Source organism: Canis lupus, chromosome 29, assembly GCF_048164855.1.
Source record: "Canis lupus baileyi chromosome 29, mCanLup2.hap1, whole genome shotgun sequence".
In the NCBI taxonomy this organism is placed as follows: Eukaryota; Metazoa; Chordata; class Mammalia; order Carnivora; family Canidae; genus Canis; species Canis lupus.
In genome coordinates this window covers 6,479,099-6,502,079 of record NC_132866.1, presented here as the reverse complement: position 1 = coordinate 6,502,079, position 22,981 = coordinate 6,479,099, and the positions used below count along the sequence as shown (strand labels likewise).

At 40.4% G+C, this 22,981-nt stretch overlaps 1 long non-coding RNA gene across 1 annotated transcript in view; it reads left to right on the top strand.

The window, feature by feature from the left end:
* The window catches only part of LOC140620717 (uncharacterized), a 32,776-nt gene extending 11,780 nt beyond the window's left edge, over positions 1–20,996 (top strand). The window contains exon 2 of the long non-coding RNA XR_012020437.1: positions 20,734–20,996. This is a non-coding gene — a long non-coding RNA (uncharacterized lncRNA). The remainder of the gene's footprint in view (positions 1–20,733) is intronic.
* The last annotated feature ends 1,985 nt before the right edge of the window (positions 20,997–22,981 follow it).

Sequence of the window (22,981 nt, the reverse complement as noted above, 5' to 3'; positions counted from 1 at the left end):
AGGCTATCAAGTAGCTAAAATTCTATCAGGATTATGATACCCACTGAGTTACAAGTTATAAGAAATGATACTTGAAATAAAGGCTTTGCAGCAAATTAAAATAGTAATAATTTCAGTTAATGTAATGATATCTTTTTTTTTAATCCCTTAATATCATTCAGCCAAAATTACATATTTGGGAAAAAATGAGCTACTAAAGAAGATTTCCTAATTGTATGTAATATGCCTGAAGGCATATTGCGGATGTAATTCAGATGCCTGGACACAGAGGAAGATGGCTCTGATGATGATATTATGCAATAGAACTACATTTTAGTCACAAACAGTCATAATGTAAAATTATTTCCCAGAGAAAGGAAGCTGCGAGTATGTTACAGCTTCCACAGTAAGCTCTGTAATCCTGGCTACACTCTGGAGATCATACTTTTACGTGTGCAGGCTTCTCCATAAGCCCCCAAACCTTGCAGATCAAATTTTGACATCTAGCATCCCAGAATTTTGCAAGTGATAGCACTTATTTGCCTGAAACTCAGTTGTAAGTCTCTTCCTTTCTTTGTTTAGTTTATGCCAATGTGGTATTCCCTCAACCAATTCATTTTGGCTTACCCTTGTCTCCTCTATAGGCCAACAAAGCCCCGAAGCTGTTTCTTGAGGTGAAAGAATTAAACTAAGCATCAGTCCTTTGAACTATTTACAACTAGAAGTAACTGGTTTAGGAAGGTTTTCTCTTTTTTTCTTTAAATTTTACATTGTTGAACTACAAGTTGTTGTCAAGCAATCTATCAGTTAAAGCTTTTATATTTACTGTAGTTCAGTGGCCACAGTATCTTGCGTAGAATTTCATGTCGGTGCACATGTGATCTTGACAAGTGACTAAAAATCAAACTGTATTCTGATTTGTGGTCTAACTCAGGTGAGTAAATTTGGAATATTTTTTCAAATGCTCAGGCAGTGTTCACAAACCGTACCGGCAAAGGCTCATATAAAAGGAGATCTTGTGGTGGTCTTCGCACCTCTCCACTCCCCAAATCCCATGGTTTCTTCTCTTGCTCTTGCTGGCTAAGGGGTCAGATACCATTACCTCTGCCATGTTGATTTTAGTCTTCCTGAGACAAAGGCTCAAAACCCATTTGGGCTGCACTGCTGTGAGCTCTGCTTTCTCACCAGCCTCAGGGCTCGTGATGATGCCTTCTTCAACAATGTTGATTCCTTTTCCATCTTCCTTTCCATTTCCCTATTTCCTTTATGCTGGGCTAAATGCATTCCTCCACTAGGGTGTGGCTGGGAAAATGGATTCCTCCATTAGTCCTGGTTGGCTTCTGGGATAGCCATAGCTCCAAATAGGCTTCTTGGCTGGTGGACCTGGGATCAACGGTTCAGTCTCCCTACTAGGCCTGCAGTCAATCTATGCTTACTTATCTCCCAAAACTCTCAGGGTCATCTTCATGATGATTTTTCAGTTGGATCTTGCCACTATCAAAGGACAGCTGTGGGCTTTAGTCTGTCATTTGGCCAGCTTTGTTGCTGGCTTGGGCTTAATACATCTGAGAGAGAGCCCAGAGATGGGAGAGCACGAAGGAACAGTTGTTTCTCTGGCCCTGGTCAAAATTCTCTTTACTGATTCTAGGCACTCAGTATTCAGGGTCAGCTCAGGCTCAAGTCTTTCTAGAAGGCAAAGGAAGATGAAGACCCATTCCTAACTTCCAGGTATTGTAAGAAGACCTTTACCTACTACAGCAGCTGGGCAAAGTACCTTCAGAACAAAAAAGGGAGGTGTCTGGGTGTCTCAGTCAGTTGAGTAGCTGAGCAGCAGACTCTTGATTTAGACTCAGGTCATGATCTCAAGGTCATAGGATCAAGCCCCACATCAGGCTCCACACTTAGCACAGAATCTGCTTATCCCTCTCCCTCTGCCCCTCCTTCTGTCCCTCTTTCTGCTCATGTGCATGCATACATGCATACCTTTTCTCAAATAAATTAAAAAAAAATTTTTGTTAAGGATCCCCTGCTTTTGTTTGTTCCTAGAAGAACCCACTGAATAACGGGACCATCCTAGCTAAGAGGAGGATATTGCTGGCACCAGCTAATATAACCAACATCAGATACCCTGTGAAAATCAAGCTTTGGTGTTTTAGGTGACAATACTTGAGTAGGCTTCAGAATTAGTCTAAGCTGGGTTGGTACAAACTATATCTGACCTCTTATCCTTTCATGTTACCAGAGAGCTGCCTTCCTGTCCTTACCCTCTGTGTGAAATAAAGTTGGTGGGTATAATCCTTTCTCCCTGAGAGAAAGTGTCTGTGTAGACATTTATTCAGTTTAACGTCTTATTTGTTGAGCTATAGGTCTGTAGCCTTCCATCTGCAGTGAAGAAGGAAAGGGAGAGACATTCATGGCATGAAAGGACCTCTGGACTAGGACTCTGAATATGTAGGATTTGATTTGTCATTCATGAGCCAGTACTCCTTAGTTTCAGTTGATTCCCCTGCAAAGAGAGTTGGCAGTAAAAAAGCTATGAGGGCTTCCCTGTTTTGTTAAGATGGGCAGATCAGAAAAAGGATGTGAAAGCTCTCAGAAAAGAAGTCTACTGACATGTTTAAGAAATACTTACCTAGTGAGCAGCAAACTTGTGCCAGACACTGCCAGTCTCTACAGATTAGAAATGAAGATGACACCGACCCTGCCTCATGGAGACCAATGCTTTCAGCCACGGAGAGGTAAAGTCACAGCCCCTGGAGATAGAAAATCATTATAAGTATTATCTTCAGTTAGGGACTTTAATTCAGTCTCCATGTTGCTGCAGGGTAGCTCAGTTCCAAGTAATGAGACATATGCTTCTTTTCCTCCACCTCTGCCTAATTTTTTCCTTATATCTTCTTCCTGCAAAACTCAATTAGTGCTTGGGGATGTAAGGGGCAGTTGGCCCTGGGAAATATGCCAGGGATCGAGGGAGGCTTATTGCAGAAGGGACATTTTAGTTGAGACCTGAAGTTTGAAGTGGATTTGATGTGGCCAAAATGGGGAAGTAGTGGAGGAAGAAGCCCAGGCTGAGAGAAACAGCATGTGCAAAAGACCAGGGATGAGCAAGAACAGTGGACACTTGGAGAAATGAGAGCAATTTATGGTGATTGTGATAAAGAGTCCAAAGGATGGAGAGGAAAGAGGTGAAAAGGATGAACATTTCAAACATCAGATTGACAGGTATGTGAGATAGAGGTTGGGTTTGCTTTCTGCAGCTAGCTAGCTGCGGGGCACAACTAGAATCCAGGCGGGAGCTTCCAGGGAAACGCACATTGACGAAAAATGCAACTATAGTCATGGTTTCCACTTAGTCCTTCCAGTATTCCAGGCACATGGTAAGGATTTTCTATCCATTACCTCATCGAAGCCTCAAAACAACACTGCGAGGTAAATGTCATGAGAAAACAGAGAAGTTCCAATAACTAGTTCAGGGCCACACAGTGAGGACACGGTCGAGTTGGAATTTCAAAATTGCCGCTGTTGGTCACCCCACTCAGACTGCTTCCTTGTGAGGATTATGCTGTCATGGAACAAATGTGAAGCTCTGAATATCATAGAGGATCCAGGCCTCAAGAGAACCTTCTGAGGATCTTCCCATTGTGAGATCCAGGGATTCAATGACATGTCAACAATTGGATACATAAAACAACCCCGAAAGACAACCAGCTTCTGCATTTTGGGCAGCTTTCTGTCGTGTGTAATGGGCCCTCCTGGGGCTCCTCGAAGGGGGCCATTCTCAGACTCCATCATTGCAGAAGAGAGCACCAAAAGGGAGGCAGAGTGAAATGGACCGAATTAGGGCAGCTCAGGCCTCCAATAAAGACATGCATCTTTCACAAACATCTGCTTTAGCTAATGCTGGCCTTGGGCAGTATTAAATTATGTATTCAGCTCTTAAACTATCACAGATTCATGTTTCAAGAACACAACCATGAGAAAATATTGCACCACTAGCAGAAACAAAACAGCTCTGCTCATTTTGCATTAATTTTTTTTGGTGGATTTCTATAATAATTCTTCATTTTCTTTCAAATTAAAGGGCATTGTGGGAGACCAAATAGGTTAGAATGCATAGGAATTTTTTTCTATTATTGACTTACTGAAAAAAAAGAATAAAAAATTGCCTCTTTTGCTCACCATTCAGTGAAGGGTATCCAAATAGCAAACAACAATACATCACACAATGAATTTGGGCATGTTGGAGGTAGAGAGGCCTTAGAGAGCATTCCAAATGTGTTTTCTAGAACTGCCTCTTCTTGATAATGAAGTGCTGCTTCTCTAAGGTCAGAAATCATGATCTTTTAAAATACACCCTGGCTAGGCCAAGCTCCCGGCCTTGTCCCAGCTTTTCCTTAAAACAGAAACAGCCATGGAATATCACAGTAAGAGGACTTTACCTGTGAATCTTTAAGAGAGAGAGAGAGAGAGAGAGAGAGAGATGTAGGGAAAAGGAAGGAGAGCTCTCTCATGTCATCAACCCTGACATATCTAGCGGTTAATAGTCAGAAAATGGTATTTGGAGTTTCAAAATGTGTGCTTCTCAGAAATCCCAATAAAATAAAACATTAAGAGTCTTCAACAAAGGTGTCCTTTGTGGTGGCAACCCGGCATCCTCGTACCCTGATGGAAAACATTGGCCATAGTGACAATGCCTGCAGGTGACCCTCTCAGGCAAAAGTCCAAAAGTGTTGATTCTCCTCTCTCTATAGCTGAGGCAAGACATCTCATTCCCTGTCCCTTTCTCTACTGAACACATAGTGATGCTCAAAACTTCCAAGTACTTGTTCATTAAAACCCTGCATCCTGGCCTCTTTCTGCTTCTTTCTCTTCTTTCATGAAGGGAAAAAAAAAACCCTCTTTCCCATGTATCAACAACATGTGCAGAGCATATACTCTTAAAATGTGAAAAACTGAATTTTTGAAAATTATATCGAAAGGCATTGCTTTTGCAACAATCATTTCCTACTTTACGCCCTCTATAAATATTTAAATAAATTTTCAGATCATTCTTGTTTAAAGGAAGATATACCAACGGCCTTATATGAAAGAATTTTTCTGGCCACTTGAAAAATGTAGTAAATTCAATAAAAAGAGAGTAAAGATTTTGCAATAAGCACACTGTGAGGAACAGAATATCTCAGCTGGAATAATCACGTCAAAGAGCAGGTGGTTGGGCAGGTGATTTTTCTTGAACAGAATTCAATCCACTAATGCCAGCCATGGTCCAAACAAGGCAACCGCTGTGGGTCAAGGTGGGGAAGACAATGTTGTACAAAGACAGTTAGAGCTGCAGTAAACTAAGAACATCTCTGCTCATTTCCTGTCTGGTCTAAAGCATGCAGGAGAGGCATTGATCTCTGCCGGCCAGTCTTAAACACAGCCTGTAAGAGGAAGATGAATTAAGCTCAGCAGAAGCATGATTGCTCCCTGGCCTCCGGAGAGGTGGGAGGACTTGGTGTGGGGGATTCCAGACATTGTGATGGTGTCTGCAGGTGGGCAGGTGGGCTGCTGTGGGCCTGTGCCCAGAGGCCGTCAGAGGTCAGGACTTCCAGGCCCGACCCCAGGCAGGCCCAGCAGCGAGGGTCTCGGCTCATCAGTCCAACTGGCCAAGCCTTCCAGACTCCTTCATGGCTCTGCCCCAGGGACGTAGTGGCCAGAGGAGGAGACATAGAAACCAACGTGAGGTTCTTTTGGACAAGGGACTGTCATTGGACAACATCAATTAAGTCGAGCTGTCCAAACTCACGAGTGTCTCTGTCGAACACTCTCTTCCTCCAAGTCAGTGCAAAGTTTGAGATTTGTGGGATGTTCTGCTAGTATTTTGTTTCCTTTTTTCTCCAATGCCATGTTTTCAGGTTGCAGATCTGGTGTGTGTGTGTGTGTGTGTGTGTGTGTGTGTGTGTGTGAGAAAACTAAAGACGTCTGTCAAAAATGTTTCACTTGGTGTGGTTTTTGTGTTTGTCTTTTCACGGATAGGGAAATGTTTTATTTTCTTTACTGCTTGTCTTCCCTCACGTGGCAAAGACTAAGCCACCCCATTGCCCCCCAGTGATTTAGAACAGAGAGGAAATTAATATTAGGGTTTTGTTTAACAGCGGCACTACATCTGCCATTGGACAACTTTTACTTCCTCCCCGAGTAGCAGAGAAACTGTCTTTCCTCAACCGAAATGTCAAATGAACAGAGGCCTGAAATAAGAACATGAATTTGACCTTTACCAGATGTCTTTATTCTTTAACATTTTTCAAAGATACACACTTGAAAAAGTTAAGACTTACTAATACCCAGCACGGATGCTTTATTGTCTGTTGTTTCCAAGATGCCAGAGGCTTTCTTATGTGAACAAAATGACTATTTCCGTCATAATGGAGCACAATTATTTATTCACCTAGCAGAGCAGAGGAAATAATTTTTAAACTAAAAACACAAAATGGGTTGTTTCTACCGCAAACTTCCCACAAAAGCAGGAATCTTACTTCATAAGTAGAACCAGACCCTTACTCCATTCCCTGCCCAGCAGAAAAATTACATGGCTTTTAGGTTTAATGGCCTTTTAGGCTTGTTGCCAAAAGAAGTTCCAAAAAAACCTTCCCTGGTCCCAATTTGCCCTCTCGGCCCAGTTCTTTGTAAGCAGGGAGCAGAGTCGCTGGAGAGCATCCAAAGCCGGCTTTGTGAAATGGAGGCCAAAGAACCACTCCACACAATTGGGAGGAGAGACAAAGGAGCCCCATGACCACAGTGAGTCAGACTGCAACAGAGCAGGCTCAGGATGGGGGGCACGGCCTGAGTGGCGGAGCCACTCGTCGGGGGCGTGTGTTTCTGACGTTTCAGGGGTCAGCTCGTCCGGGCCTGGTGGGGCTGCAGGAGCACCTCTGTCTGCACCCCAGGCCCTCCTCTCTCGTCATCCTGTTGTGTCTCATCCAGTCTGTCTTCAGTAAACAAACGTGGCTCTTTTTTTTTTCTTTCTTTCTTATTAAAGATTTGGGCTTTCATCTGACTATATCACCTCCCAGTCCTGAGTCCAGATTGTGAAGCAGAGAACATGTCTCTAATTTTTCACGGCCTCTTCAAGCTAAAGGGATTTCAGGAGCATCTAAGACTATCCGTGCCTGCCTAGATATTCTCCTCTCCATTAGCTCAGACTCCTCACCCCTAAGATACAAAGGACTCAGATCAGTTGCCCATGGGCTAACTCCATCGTACGTAGGTTTTCCTCTCCAGAACACTGGATTCTCGCCTTCATTCATTCAACAACTGTTTATGTGCTACTGATGCACAGCAAGAGAGATCTGGGGCTGAATTCCGTGCAGTACCTGAGTTCAAAGAGCTCGGAGTTACCCAGAGAGATCAGAAGATGGCACAAAGGACAGGGGTAGTCATCACGATTTGTTCAAGTTGGTGAGGGTCACTAGGAAGGCATCAGAAGGACAGCAGCTCTTCAGAAGAGGGGAGGGCTGCTTCCGGCTCTGGTGGTCAGAGATGGCTTCGAGGAGGAGCCTGTGCCTGAGCAGGCCTTGGAAGCCCTCTGAGTTGAGATATGCAGAGGCTGAGGGCAGGCATCTCAACTTGAGCTGATGAGGAAGCATGAAGGATCATTTTCTCTTCACTTCTCCTAGTCAGATTGGTTCCTAAGGGAGCTGGAAAATGCCTCAGCATTGCTGGTGGCTGTGCTCCAGGCACTTGCTTCCCCTCACAGCCAGCCAGGTAAAAAAAAAAAAAAAAAAAAAAAAAAGTTTTACAGCTGACATAAATGGACAAAAATAAAACAAAAAAAAATTTAAATGATCTGGATTTGAGGAACTTAAAAAATTTTTTAAACAAAAAAGGAAATGCCCTGTAGATCAGTACATAATTTGGCTGGGTTCTCAATCATGCCTCGATGAACTCTGAGCCCCGCTTTGGAGTTGCTAGAATGTTCTGTATGTCTGAGAGATTCTCCGACACAACAGAAGACTAAAGCCCCTCCCTGGAAGCCTCTGGAGATGGAGCTTGTGTGACTGTTATCAAAATAAAAGATGATTCCTGAGAAACAGAAATTGCAAACACTGTGACAAACTTACACCTCGGATTTCATATGAACAAATCCAAACCTGTGACTGGAATGTTCTCACAGTTATTTAAGTTCCCAGACTGTGGCAAGGTTTTTCTCCTAACTGTATCATTATTGTTGAAATGTAAGAAAAAGCAAACTGAGAAATGACATCCTTCTGCATAAGTGTCAGAGAGCCAAAAATGTAATAGTCCAAGCACAGGCATTTCCAAACCTTTCAAATATAAGACAACACAGTTAAATCATTTTTATTACAGGCATAAAATAAAAATTAGTATAAAATGTTAAATGTTTATGAGCATGACTCTGCTTTTAACAATTTCTAATTTAGATGGGACGATCTGGCAATCAAAATTGTCTCATAATTATTCTCCAAGATACATTAAGTTCACTCAGTTTCACCTTCAGGCATTTAATGGCAAAAGACCCTAGTATCTTTAGCCATGTTTGAAAGATTAGATCTGTAGTCAAGCAGACTCTTCCATAGAGGTCTTTCCCTCTCTGTTCCCTAGTCTCTAAATGGTGCACCATAAGACAGCAGGCAGGGTGGCAGTGGGCAGAGAGTACAGTTCCATGTTGTGGCACAGATGGCAGCTACAGCCCGGAATATCTGTCTTTAGCCGAACTTAAGGAAGGATGGTTTGGGGAGAGTCAGGATTTACAATGGCAAGAGTTTTGAAGCTTGCAAAGGCCTTTAGAGCAGACTTCCCAGTGCATGGAAGCAGCCAGTTCTTCACATTACATTATATCTGTCGCAGGGTGACAGCCCCCATTAGGGCAGGCCAGGTGGAGCAGGGGAGTGGACTGTCTCCTGCAGGCCAATGAGGAGGCTCCACCAGACTGTGCCCCCCTTTCTGACACTATGGACCCCCAGAAAGTCCATTTAGATTTACAATATGATAATGGAGTTACAGTTCTGGAATAAAAGAAGCTCAGCCCCTGTGAGTACTAGTGTGAACACATGGCTACATATATACTTGGAAGCAGGGACACCTCAACTGCACTGAGCACATATAGCACACAGGTACTGCTTCCTAAATACCATCCTTTATGAAAAGAAGTGAGGGATCCTTGGAGAAATGTCTGACTCTATAGCCAGCACCGAGGAAGAACAGAATGAATTTGAAATTTCTGTTTGTGCCCCAAAGTAAGAAAGTGTTTGAAGAATGAGGAGGACACGCCGAAGGAGCAGGTGGAGGGGCTCTTACTGGTCAAATAGGGTACGATTTGAGTATCAAACTAAATAATTTTAGTAATGAATTATAACCCATTGAATAAAATAGGAAACCATGAAGTCCAGACTGATATAAGTGAATGAATAAATTGAAAATATGATGAGGAATAGGATGTTTCCAGAGTCTCAGAATTTCTCCCCACAAAATACTTATTAAATACAAATAGAAAAGCAGAGCTGATACTGTGAAGAAGCCTGATAGATTCCACGTTAAGTGGAGTAAGTAATATCAGTAATGGGACAAATTGAGATTGTACACCCCCTGATAGGATCCCAAAGAAGAACACGATATCACATCTGTGGTATTCCTGCCCCAGATACATAGCGTGAATCTAATCACGAGGAGATAGCAAACCCTGATAGGAGGGAAATTTCACAAAACAACCAACCTGTAATCTTTAGTGTCAAGGTCATGATCAGGAAAGACCAAAGAAATTAAAGAGAAATGACAACTCAACATGCGATTCTGAACTGGATCCTTTTGCTCTAAAAACATCACTGGGACAATTAGAAAAGCTTGAACACCGACGGAGGGTCAGATAGCAGTATTATATCAATGTTAATTTCTTGAATTTTGTTTATGCTGGAGAACATCCTTGTTTATAGGCATACACAATACTTACCAATATTTGGGAATGTTGGGACATCATGGAGACAACTTTCTCTGAAATGGCATAAAAAATTCTTGGTACCATACTTGCAATTTTTCCATGGTTTGCGTTTGTTTTTTAAAGCAGTTAATTACTTCTCTCTTCAATGAACATTGACTCTCACCATGAAATAGGCCATGGTTAGCCTTGTCAGGATTTGCACAACCCAACATTCTCAAATACAAAATGGAGTTTGGAAGCATTAGGAATCATTGACCATACAGACAACTCAATTTCTTATTGCTACAAACAGATACCTTGTTTTCTTTGTTAATCTTCAATTTTTTCTGTTTATTAGGGATCACTATATTGCAGAAGTTTTCAAGCTAGTGTGTCCCAATGAATGTGTCATATAACACCAAACATAATTCTTCAGTAGATGCAGCAACACGATCTTTTTTGAAAAATGATATACTAATGGTGCAAATTATTTAATTACACCATTATGAATGAGCCTATCATCTTGATTTATAGGACTTCTAGTTTAAATTCTCTGGCTCATGGAACTTGTGTACCTGAGCCTTCGAGGCTGGTGCGCCCAATGAGTAAAAACTTTTTGGCAAGAAGATTTGCTAGCCATTTACTATCTTTTTTTTTTTTTTTAAGATTTATTTGTTTATTTGGGGGGAGGAGAGAAAATGAGAAGGGGAAGAGGCAGAGGGAGAAGCAGATTTCCTGTTTAGCGGAGTCTGACTCAGGGCTCAATCCCAGCATCCCAAGATCATGACCTGAGCCACAGTGAGATGCTTCACCAACTGAGCCACCCAGGCACCCCTGCCATTTACTATCTTCCTTTTGATCCAAACTTTCATATCTTTTAAAACTATGTTATAGCTTATATCCTCAAGAAAATCTTTGAGTCATGAATCACCCCCCACACTTCCTTGGAATTTTTCCACACTCCTGTTGTGTTATATAATCATTTTGTTACTCTATAAGAAAATAAACAGTGTATTAGTATTAATAATTAATGATATAACATCTTTCAAGTGAAACAATTATTTCTATTTCTTTGGTATGTTAGCATTATTCCTCAACGCATTGAATGTACTCATTTTATGTTTTTAGCAAACATAATATTTTTAATACTAATAATTGCATTAGGATTTTAAATGTACATACAAAGGATCATATTACACACATATTTCAGAATCTTGCTTTTGAATCTCAACAAAACCTCATGGAAATCCCTTTGAAACAACTGGTATAACTCTAATTCATTTTAAAGAGCTGCATAATATTTCATTACATGGATGTGCCATAATCTATTCAGTCATTCTCCTACTGATAGAGTCTGACTTAATTTCCTTTTTTGGACAAATAATGCACAAATAAATATCATCTCTGTTATGTCCTGTGTCCTTCTGCTTTTATTTTTCTGGATTAGATTCCCAGGAATGGGAACATAACCTCTTAGAAAAGGCTATGACAACTTACAAGGTATATAACCCCTTTTTTGCTCATTCCTAATGACACTAAGAATTAATATTGAGTTATTTAAGCTTGATTCTAGGTCAATGGCTGTGATTTACTCACTCATCTAACAAACATTTTTTTGAGCACCTTTTGCATACCAGGCACTGTTGCTGGCAGCTGTATATAGCTGTGAGCAGAGCAGGTTTATTTCTTGTGCTCCTGGAGCTCCCATTCTAGAGAGGTAAATGGACAGCAGACAGGTGTGGAGTCAGAGGGGACCTGGAGAGAACAGGACAAGGCTGACAGAGGCAGTGAAGCAGGCAGTGCTATTTGAGATGGGGTGCCAGGAAAGACATCTCAGAGGTGGCACTGGAGCAGAGACTTGAAAAAGTAGGGAATTGGGATGCCTCGGCTCAGCAGTTGAATGTCTGCCTTTGGCTCAGGTCGTGATCCCAGGGTCCTGGGATCAAGTCCCACATCAGGCTCCTCCCTGGGAACCTGCTTCTTCCTCTGCCTCTCTGTGTCTCATGAATAAATACATAAAATCTTAAAAAAAGAAAAGAAAAGAAAAAGGAGGGAATTGGATTGCAGGAAGGAGGGACAGCCAGTGAGGGTCCTAAGGCTGGTGCATGTTTGGCATGGCTTTCATGAGGAACAGTGAGGGCCCAGTGCGGCTGGCGGGGACACCCCCCGCCCCCCAGCTCAGTGCTCCTTGGAAGCCATCTGCAGAGCTAGTGCCCTTGAGACTCGCTGGGGGTGGCACCGTGGAGTGTCCGGCCCACTGCTGGGACTCGGCAGGAGGAGGCCAGCAACATACTGGGACTGGGAAGAAAGCCCCCTCCAGCAAAACTGGTGCCTAATTACATGACAGTTTTACAATCGTTTGGTAATATTTTACATTACGAATAGTTTCAAATACAAATACTTGTTTTCCAAAATTCTTCTTTACAAATATTTTTTTTCTGAATTTACCACTTGTCTATTGACTTTGTACAGACTCCAATTTGTCTTCTAAGAGTTTAAAAACTGTTTCTAGTCCTATCCATGTCTCTCTCTCTCTTTTTAATCTATAACTTCTAGGTTTACTTTTTCGTTTTTTGGGGGGGGGGTTTGTTTTGTTTTGTTTTGTTTGGAGTTCTATTTGCCAACATATAGAATAACGTCTAGGTTTCCAGTGGTGGTTAAGGCCATTTCAGCCCTTAGATGGTGTGTGTACACCCCTAGATTTTCTTGAGATTTTTAGAGTTCTATTTTTTTTTTGTATTTGTATCTTCAGTCCACATAGATTATATTTTTTTAGTGTGATGTAAATAAGTCCCAATTATATTTTGTTTCAGATAGCCCTTGTACTGACACTATTGATCAAATAATCTTTGTCCCACTGAAATGAAACTTCGTCATTTATTATACTTTTGTATTTACTGGGATCTGATTTTGAATTCTCTGTTCAGTTTCACTGATCTCTTTGCCTGTTCCTGAATCCACCATGACTTGATTGCAGACCTGTTATTTTGTAAGGCAAGTACACCCACTGTTCTCTTTCATAAGTTTCTTAGCTATTCTGAGCACACTTATCCTTCCATGTGAGTTTCAATATCATGCCATCCAATTTGGAAACAAGTCTCTGAGATTTTAATTAGAATTAGATTACTTTTACATATTTATTTGGAGGAATTGACTTTTTTTATGTATGTCTTCCAATCCAAGAAGAATATCTGTTCAGATCTGGTTTTATACGTTTATAAAGGGTCTTTCCTTTTCTTCTTTTAGTGACCACACTTCTTGGTTAAATGCATTTCCAACTATGTGTGGCTTTTGTTGCCATTGAGAATGGTAGTTTTTACTTCTAGGTGCCTTGCATCAGGGTCCCAGCAGGAGGCACATGATATACTCAAATGGGGTACTGAGAAGAGTTTTAAAAGAAAGAGTTTGGAAAGGTGTGGACATGAGTAAGAGAAATGATGGAGAAGCACAGCAGGGCAGACCCAGGTGGGAACAGCAGGAGCTGGCAGTGAGCACTTTACAGACTTGGAGAGAGAGCTGCAGGAAAGGACAGCTGCCCAGGAGCCCCTGGCAGAGGAGGCAGCCGTGGCCCACCCTCCATCCAGCAGAAAGGGAGACGGCCTGTCTCTCCCGCCTCCTGCCAGTGCCTCCCAGTGCCTCCCAGTGCCTCCCAGTGCCTGAGCCCAGCAGGAAGCCAGAGAGCAAAGAGGGGCAAGGAGGGAAGATCAGGAAGGCGAATGGAGACCATCCAGGACCATGTTCAAATTTAGAACAGAGGAAAGCTACTGAATTCCTGGGCCCTTGTCTTGTATTGGGCTACTTTACATCTTATTAATTCTAGTAACTTAAAAAAAAATCGAATCCCTTTGGGTTTTCTGGCTGTACAATGCTATCATTCTTTAAAACAGGCGATCCTCTTCCACTGTTTAGATCCATCATTTCATCTTCCTGTTGTATTACTTGTGAAGGTTGCCATGACAAAGTAGCATAAATCCACCGGCTTAAGTGGCAGAAATGTATTGCCCTACAGTTCTAGGGACAAGATCGCAGAGACATGAGGGCTGGCTCCTTCTGCAGACTGAGGAAGGACCTGTTCTGTGTCTGTCCCTCAGAGTCTGGGGGGTGTGCTGGCCACCTTTGGTGCATTCCTTGACTAGCAGGTCAATCACCCTGATGCCTGCCTTCCCCTTCACAGGGCATTCTCTCTGTGTGTTCCCCCTTTTATACGGACATCTGTCATATTGGACGAGGGCCCACCCTAATGATCTCATTTTAACTTGATCATCTGCCAAAACCCTATTTCCAAATAAGGTCCTACTGCAGGTACTGGGGGTTAGGACATCTTTTGTGGGGGTGGGGGTACCCAGTTCAACAATTCAACCCACAACACCTGTCCTATCATCTTTAAGACAGTGCTTATTAATAGCAGCAATGGCAGGCATCACTGTCTAATTTCTAATGTAGTTGAAATTATTTTAAGTTTTCCTCTTATAGGATATGTTTCCTGTTTATTTTTGGTAAATAATCTATTGAATAACATAGTCAAAAATAGTTTAGTAAACAAACAACATAGTTATTAAATTAAATTATTTGCTCTTTTTCCGTTTGACTTAAAATTTTCGTTAGGAATGAGATTACCACTATATTTTTGTCAATTGTCTTTGTAGCATCTGTTGATTTGATCAAATAACTCTACTCTTTTAATTTATTGATGTAATGGATTGTGTTGACAACTGTAGGATTGTTGAATCTCTCTTGCCTTCCTGTAAAAAATTCTTTTTGATAAAAATTTATTATTCATTTGCTATGTTGATAGGTTCTATTTGCTCATATTTATTAAGAATTTTTACAATTATTTTTGTAAGGTCAAAGTATAGTTGTTCTTTTTGACAACTCTTTATCAGATTTTGGTATTAAAGTTATGCAAACTTTATAAATTTAATTGGGAAGATTTCTTTCTTTATCTCTGGCTTAGAATAGTTTACATAATTAGAATTATTTATCTGATCTTTAAAAGTTAAATAAATTTCAGCTGTGAACCTACCATGTTCTATATGCTTCTTAATGACACATCCTTAAGAAGCTTTACAATTTCTTCAATGGTAATTGGTTTATTTCCATTTTTTATTGGGTCAATTTAGGTAATTTTTAGTTAGTTTGGGTTTTTTCCTTCTACATGTTCAAAATGTTTGCCACAGTATTACATGTGATACTCTCTCATGTTTTTTCTAGGTTCTCTTTTATTTGCAATTCTATCTCTTTTCTCATTCTTAATCCTGCATGTTTTGCCCTCGCTCTCTGTTCCTTTGTCAAACTTGAAAGGAATTTATCTTTTTTAGTGTTATTTCCAAAGAAATAGCTTTTGGATTAATTTATCCTTCTATTGTCTTTGTTGCTATGGTTTTCTATTTCACTAATTTTGTCTTTTAAATGAATAAAAGCCCACTTCCTGGCTTTTTATTTATTTTATAGTTCCTTTCTAATTTCTGGTTTCTTTATTTTTAGTATTTTGTCTTTTAAAACATTTATTATTTTTTCCGTATTTTTCACCTTTGATGATTAACTACTTAAATCTATAGTGTTATAAAGCTTTCAGATGTGCACCCTAGGTTTGTAGAATAAAATGTTCTCTTCATTCTTTTTTAAAAGGTTTTATTTATTTATTTATTTGAGAGAGAGGACGTGCATGCACAAATGGTGATGGGGAGGGGCTGAGGGAGAGAGAGAACCCCAAGCAGACTCCCCACTGAGCACAGAGCCTGACACCAGGCTTGATCCCACAACCCCGAGATCATGACCTGAGCCGAAATCAAGAGATAGACACTTAACCGACTGAGCCACACAGTCAGTTCATTGTTTTCTAAGTGATTTGCTATTTCTCTATAATTTTCTTTGTGTGTGCATTCATGTTTTAGTGATTTTAGTTTATTTTTTTACTGAGATAAAATTGGTATACAATATTTAAGTTTCAAATGTACAACATGCTAATTCAACATCTGTGTGTACTACAAAGTGATCCCCTCCCCCGAAGTCTAGTTACCATCCATCACCATACTGTTGACCCCCTTGGCCCATTTTGTCCAACCCTCAACCCCTTTCCTTCCTGGTAACCATCAAATGGCTCTCCCTATCTATGAGTTTGCTTTGTATTGTTTTGTCTGTTTTCAGATTCCACACAGGAGTGAAATCATATGGTATGTGTCTGTCTCCATCAGACTTACTTCACTTGAGTAACACCTTCTGCATCCATCTATATTGTCACAAATGACAAGATTTCATTCTTCCTTGTGGCTGAGTAGTATTCTATTGTGTATATATGCCACATCCTCCATGCCTCTATTGATGGACAGTTAGGTTCTATCCTTATCTTGTCTACTGTAAATAATGCTGTAGTGAACATGGGGATGCATATATCTGTTCAAATTACTGTTTTTGCATTATTTGGATAAATTCTCAGAAGTGGAATAGCAAGATCACATGGTAGATTTGAAGAGCGTCCATACTGTCTTCCACAGTGGCTGCACCAGTTTGCAGCCCCACCAACAGTGCATGAAGCTTCCTTTTCTCCACATCTTCTCCAATACTTTTTATTTCTTGCCTTTTGATACTAGCCATTCTCACAGGTGTGAAGTGATAGCTCATTGTTTTTTGATTTGCGTGTCCCTAATAATTTGTAATTTTGAACATCTTTTCCAGGGCCTGTTGGCCATCTGTATGTCTTCTTCAGAAAATATGTCTAGTCAGATCCTCTGCTCATTTTTAAATTGGGTTTGTTTTTTTATTGTGGTGTTGCATGAGTTCTTTATATGTTTTGGATGTTAACCCTCATCAGGATATATGATTTGCAAGTATTTTCTCCCATTCAGCAGATGTCTTTTCATTTTGATGAGAGTTTCTTTTGCTGTGCAGAAAGCTTTTTAGTTTGATGTCATCCCACATGTTTATTTTTGCTTTTGTTTCCCTTGCCGTTGAAGTCAGATCCAGATCCACAAATACATCACTGAGACCGATGTCCAAGAGCTAACTGCCTATGTTAGCTTGGAATTTTATGGTTTTAGGTCTTACATTCAAGTCCGCAATCCATTTTGAGTCATTCTTAGTGTATGCTATAAGATAGTGACCTGGTTTCATTTGCACTGTGGGCTTCCCTTTAATTTTTTATTTGACTTAAGGATTTACTAGGACTGTGAGTCTTAATTCACAAGATTTTTGGTCAATATTTATTTAATTTTTCAATTTTGGTATACTAATATGGCCTTTACCTTATCTATTTTTTATCCTTCCGTGCCCATGCCTATTTATTTATTTATTTATTTATTTATTTATTTATTTATTTATTTATTTATTTATTCTTAGTGCTCTAATTGGCTTTTGTTTTGTTTTGTTTCAGGGGTAGAATTTAGTGATTCATCAGTTGCATGTCACACCCAGAGCTCATCACATCACGTGCCCTCCTTAATGTCCATCACCCAGTTACCCCGTCTCTACCCACCTCCCCTCCAGCAACCCTCAGTTTGTTTCCTATAGTTAAGAATCTCTTACGGTTTTATCTCCCTCTCTGTTTTCATCTTATTTTATTTTTCCTTCCCTCCCCCTATGTTCATCTATTTCACTTCTTAAGCTCCTCATATGAGTGAAATCATATGGTATATGTCTTTCTCTGACAGACTTATTTCATTCAGCATAATAATACCCTCTAGTTCCATCCATGTCATTGCGAATGGCAAGATTTCATTCTTTTGATGGCTGAGTAATATTCCATTGTATATATAGAGCACTGCTTTATCCATTCATCTGTCAATGGACATCTGGGCTCTTTCCATAATTTGGCTATTGTAGACATTATTGCTATAAGCATTGGGGTGCATGTGCCCTTTCGAATCACTGTTTTTTTACCCTTTGGGTAAATACCTAGTAGTGCAATTGCTAGATGGTAGGGTGGAGGACCCTCCATACTGTTTTCCAGAGTGACTGCACCAGTTGGTATTCCCACCAATAATGTAAAAGGGTTCCCCTTTCTCTGCATCCTCGCCAACATTTGTTGTTTCCTGAGTTGTTCATTTTAGCCATTCTGACCAATATGAGGTGGTATCTCTTTGTGATTTTTATTTGTATTCCCTGATACCAAGTGATGTTGAACATTTTTTCATGTGTCTGTTCTGTGTCCATGCTTACTTTTTGATTTTTCATTATTGTTTCCTCTTTCACCTGTAAAAAAATTTTCTTGTTTAGTCCAGTTGTTATTCATTTTATTTTTCTGTAGCTAATGTAGAACTTTAACTGAACATTTCTCTTCAATAAATGGCTATTGGACTTCCCCAAAAACTCTTACACAGAAACATATTTCTAAGTTTTTCTTTTCAGTGAAGATACTAAGTATTCCCAATCAGGACACACTGTTTCTTTTTTCCTCTACCCTATATCCCAGCAAGGTCAAACCATTTTCAAGATGTTCTTGGTTATTCTTGAAATTTTATTTTGATAAATTTTAGCACTGATTTATTAAATTTTAGAAAAATTAACAAGCTCAGAACCAAAAAGGAAATTGAGATTGTGATCGAAACTGCATTAAGTGGATTTTGAGGAATAGTGGCATTTTTAAACATTGACTTTCCTGAACTGAAAACATGATCTGTCTCTATTAATTAGGATATAATATCCTTCAGAAAAGCTTTGTCAATTTTTATACCAAAGTTATGCATATATCAAATTTGTTTTCCAAATTCTGTACTTTTCATTGCTATTGTGAATGGCATCTCCATTTCCATTCTGTTTTCTAGCTGATTATCATTGTAATAAAGGAATGCATTGAATTTTATATATTCATCTTCTATCTATTTAGAAAATTACCAGTATACTAATTCTAAAGTTGATTATAATAGTTCTTCATTTGGTTCCTTGGATTTTCTAGATAAACAACCATATAATCTATTAAAAACAACCATATAATCTATTAATAATGATGATTTCCAATACCTGTTTCTTTAATTTCCTTTTTTTTGTTCTATTGCTCTAACGAGAGGTCCCACATAGTGTAGAATAATGGTTCTTAGAGAAGACATTCTTGTCTTAATCCTAACTTCAGCCCAAATATCTTCATTTAAATATCTTTAAATATTAATTTTTATATTCTAATATATATTGTATATCATTTTTAAGGTTTTGTTTTATAGCTATTTTCTAAGAGTCGTTTCTTTTTATTTAAATCCTGAATAAGTCTGAAATTTTGTAGGCTGTCTTAATGTTCCCTGAGATGATCACAAGACTTTCTCTTGATCTTTTAATGTAATGATTTACACTAATAGATTTCTTAAGAGTGAATGGCTTTTGTAACCTTTTTTTTTTTAAAGATTTTTATTGATTTACTTGAGAGGGAGAGAGAATGAGAGAGTAAGGGGGGAGGGGCAGAGGGAGAAGCAGACTCCCTGCTGAGCAGGGAGCTCAATGTGGGGCTGGATCCCAGGACCCTGAGATCATGACCTGAGCCAAAGGCAGACGCTTAACCAATTGAGCCACCCACCTGCCCAGTCTTTGCATTTTTAATCCATTTTATTTTCTGTTGCAATTTATTTGCTAATATTTTCTTTTGGTTTTGCATCTTTGTTCATGAGCAAATGACCTTTAGTTTCCTATCTTCAACTGCCTTTGTCTGATTTTGATATCAGGAATATGTTAGTCACTTAAAATGTGTCTGAAAGACACTCCAAATGTATTTTTGCAAAAAATATATGAATTATATCTTAATTCTATTGAAAAGTGTCAGTCATGCTTACCAGCTCTTGAAAAGAAAGGATTCCATGGACCAACAGGTCTGGGAATCATATCCCTCTGTTAGAAATTTACCGTACACTAGGTACAAAGACTTTGGAAATTCCTGCTGGGAAGAAGCTTATTTCTTCAACCCAGGCTTTCCAAACTAATTTGAGCACAGACACTTCGGTTTTTTAAGCTTACCTATTAAAAACATCCTACACGATATCTTTAAAGAGATATCAGTTTTGGAAATGCTGCTGTAAGCACAAAGCTGTTTCTCGCAAATTATTTATAACAGCGAAGATTAGAGAACAACGTAAACAAGAGGGGGATGTTTAGGTAAATTATGGGAGAACGGAACATCATGCAGTCAGAAACTGCTGTGCGCAAAGATTTTTATAAAGGCATGAAAATGCATTCTTTCAATGGTAAGTGAAAAATCAGGATAAAAATATACTATGTCATCACACGTACATTAACACCAAACAAAGAGATGAAAACAAAGAGAATGATTAGGAGTAAATCAAACAAGATTCAAATAGTTATCTTGGATGATCGGGGGTTTTGTTTGTTTTATTTTTTCCCCTATGTTTCTACAAGCATGGATTGCTTCCATATTTGGGAAAATGGCAATATCAAAATAAGAGAAACTCTCCATTTCCTCCATGGAAGTGGAAGTTTGTTGGCAGAGGGAAGAACGTCTAGGAGAAGGTGGTGGGTGCCAGGGCCTCTGCCTAACATTCTTTACCTCCTGCCTGTAGAAGGGCTTCCTAAGAGCTGGCCATATCCCTCGAGTGGATTTAAGTGTGAGCAGCCTCTTGTACACACCAACACCAGGTTCTAACTTAGCACAACAGGCTGCGGCAGGATGTGTTCCAACCCTTCTATCCGACTCCTTTCCATCCCATTCTTGCTATGGGAGCTATGTATGACTCTCCTTCCCTTGGGACCTCCAGCTTCTCCAAGGAGGACCATGTCTGATGGACCTCTGAGTTCCCTCTGGTAATTAGCACATGACTGTAGGCATGACACATGTCAACAAGTGTTTTTTTCACATTTTAAAATGATGTAAGTGGTGTCATTCTCTTTACATGCCCCCAAATCAGTCCCGTTCAGCATGAAAGAGTGGAGAAGGGAGCAGAAGAATTCTGGAGCTCCAGGAAGGACAACTGCTGGAGGAACGGGCAGCTCTAGCCAGTCACTGAGGCCACTCCAGATTCTCTCTCCAAATTTGTCTTCTCTATTGAGACTTTGGACTCCTCCCTCTTAAAGTAGGGATTTTCTGCTTTGCATAATGTAATTTTAATTGATTGCATATGACTGTACCCAATTTCAGAGTAACAATAAAATTCTGTATGTTGAACAATCACCTAATAGGGGACATCTTTTTTTAATAACAGAGAGAATTGGGGTACCTAGTGACAACGCCAACTCTTGACATATTTATTAATGGTATTCTGATGCTAATTAATACATGACAGTTTACATAATTCTTGACCTCTTCTAACACGGAGAGCATTTTGCTATGCAATTTTTGAAAGCTAAAATATAGAATCTCCCATAAGGTCTGAATCCGCACACGTGTGCTTGCACACACATGCACGCACACATACACACACAAAGTCAAGAGTATATTTTTCGAGGAGGAACGGAGGAGTCTCTTTGCTCCTTTCAAAAATCATGTGCAATCCAGAATCCATTTGGCCACTACCTCACTCTATATTATTTTAAAATTCTCTGTCAGATAACATAAAGCCTGGCTGTCCTAAGATTTTAACACAGCGTTGACAACGAATTCTTAATACCATGAGCGGCATGATCCTAATAGCTTTCCTGGACTGAGCTCCTCCTCGGAGCCAGACACCAGGTGAATGTCACTCGCCGCATCCTCAGAATCCCCCCTGGGTGGTGGGTTCTGCAATTGCAGGCAGGTTTGCAGGTATATAGGCTGAGACTCAGGAAGGCGAGGTCACTACGTAGGATGGCGTGGCTACTAAATTAGCAAAACACGGGAGTGTCAGTACAGGGCTCACTCTCTCCAAAGCCAAACCATTTGTTTGTAAGAGCTTCATGGGAAAATTGGAATTAGCATATGAAATAGACAGTACTCATCCAATATGACAACAATAGAAGAGAAACCCCCAATTGCTAACCCCTAAGCAGCACTTAATATGCACCACACACTGTTCTAAGCCTCTGCCAGGTAGGAATTCATTACACCCTCAGTCCGACCCTAGGACGCAGGCAACATTATTAGCTTCAGTTTAGAGGTGAAGCAAAAGCCCTGATAGGTGGGACAACTTGCCCAAGGCCATGCCCCTGGCAGCAGCAGAGCAGATCTTGGACCCCAAAGGGGTTGGCACTAGGTCAGAGGAAGTAGCCACTCCTCCATGCTACTTGAGAACAACAGAAATCCTTGGGACTCTCCTCTTGGCTGCTGGTCCTCCCCCATTAAACCTGATGAATTCAACGCTTGCTCTCCTGTCCTCAGCTTGAAGAGATTTTCAGATTATCTGTGGAAATCAGCAAGACGTGTTTGTTCTGGGTCAGGCAGGCTATCCCAGACTCCTTCCGACAGAGCCCGTATCTTCGAGCACCCCTGGGGGAAAACAAGCCGTGGGAATGATCCAGCTATGGCCTCAGTGTTTGTTAAATCCGCATGTCACTGTGGTATAAATTGGGGCTTTGGACTGACTTCTCGTTTTTATCAAACATCTATATCCTGGTGTGTGTGTGAAGGGAACGTCTTTAGGTTTTCCAGAATCCAGCAAAAATTAAGATGGTGGGGAGGACAGAGAAAGTTCTGGGGTTCACATCTCACACCGCCCTAGAACCACATCAGGGGCACTTGCGGAAGGAGGCCTTATTTTCTCAAGGGATTATTATCATCAGAAGAGTGTCTCAAGTTAACATTTTCCAAGAGCTTTCCCGTCCCCTTCGTATTTATTATTTTGGCTCCAAATTACCTCAGTCAATAAAATTACCATTGTTGGTTAGCACCTTTCAGAAAATTTGTGTGCATTAAACACTTTGGCAATATTTATTTATTCCGCCATCTGTCTCACTATCTACACATTCTCAACAGTCTGGCCTAGAAAGGGCCCAGAATCACCTGAGCATCGTAAAATTAGTCCATGGCTGTCAGAGTAACGCATGGAGAACACAGCTGCTGTCCTGCTGCCTGATTTAATGAGGTTCCGAAAGTATGTGGACAAGGATGCTTTCCCTTGGTTACCATGGAAACAGGACGGGCTCTCAGAGCAGGTGTCAGCAGCATCGAAATCAAGATGAATCAGCTGATGGCTCGTCATCTGTGGGAGGCGTTGACCAAACCCTGGTGGCTCCAGTTTGTGC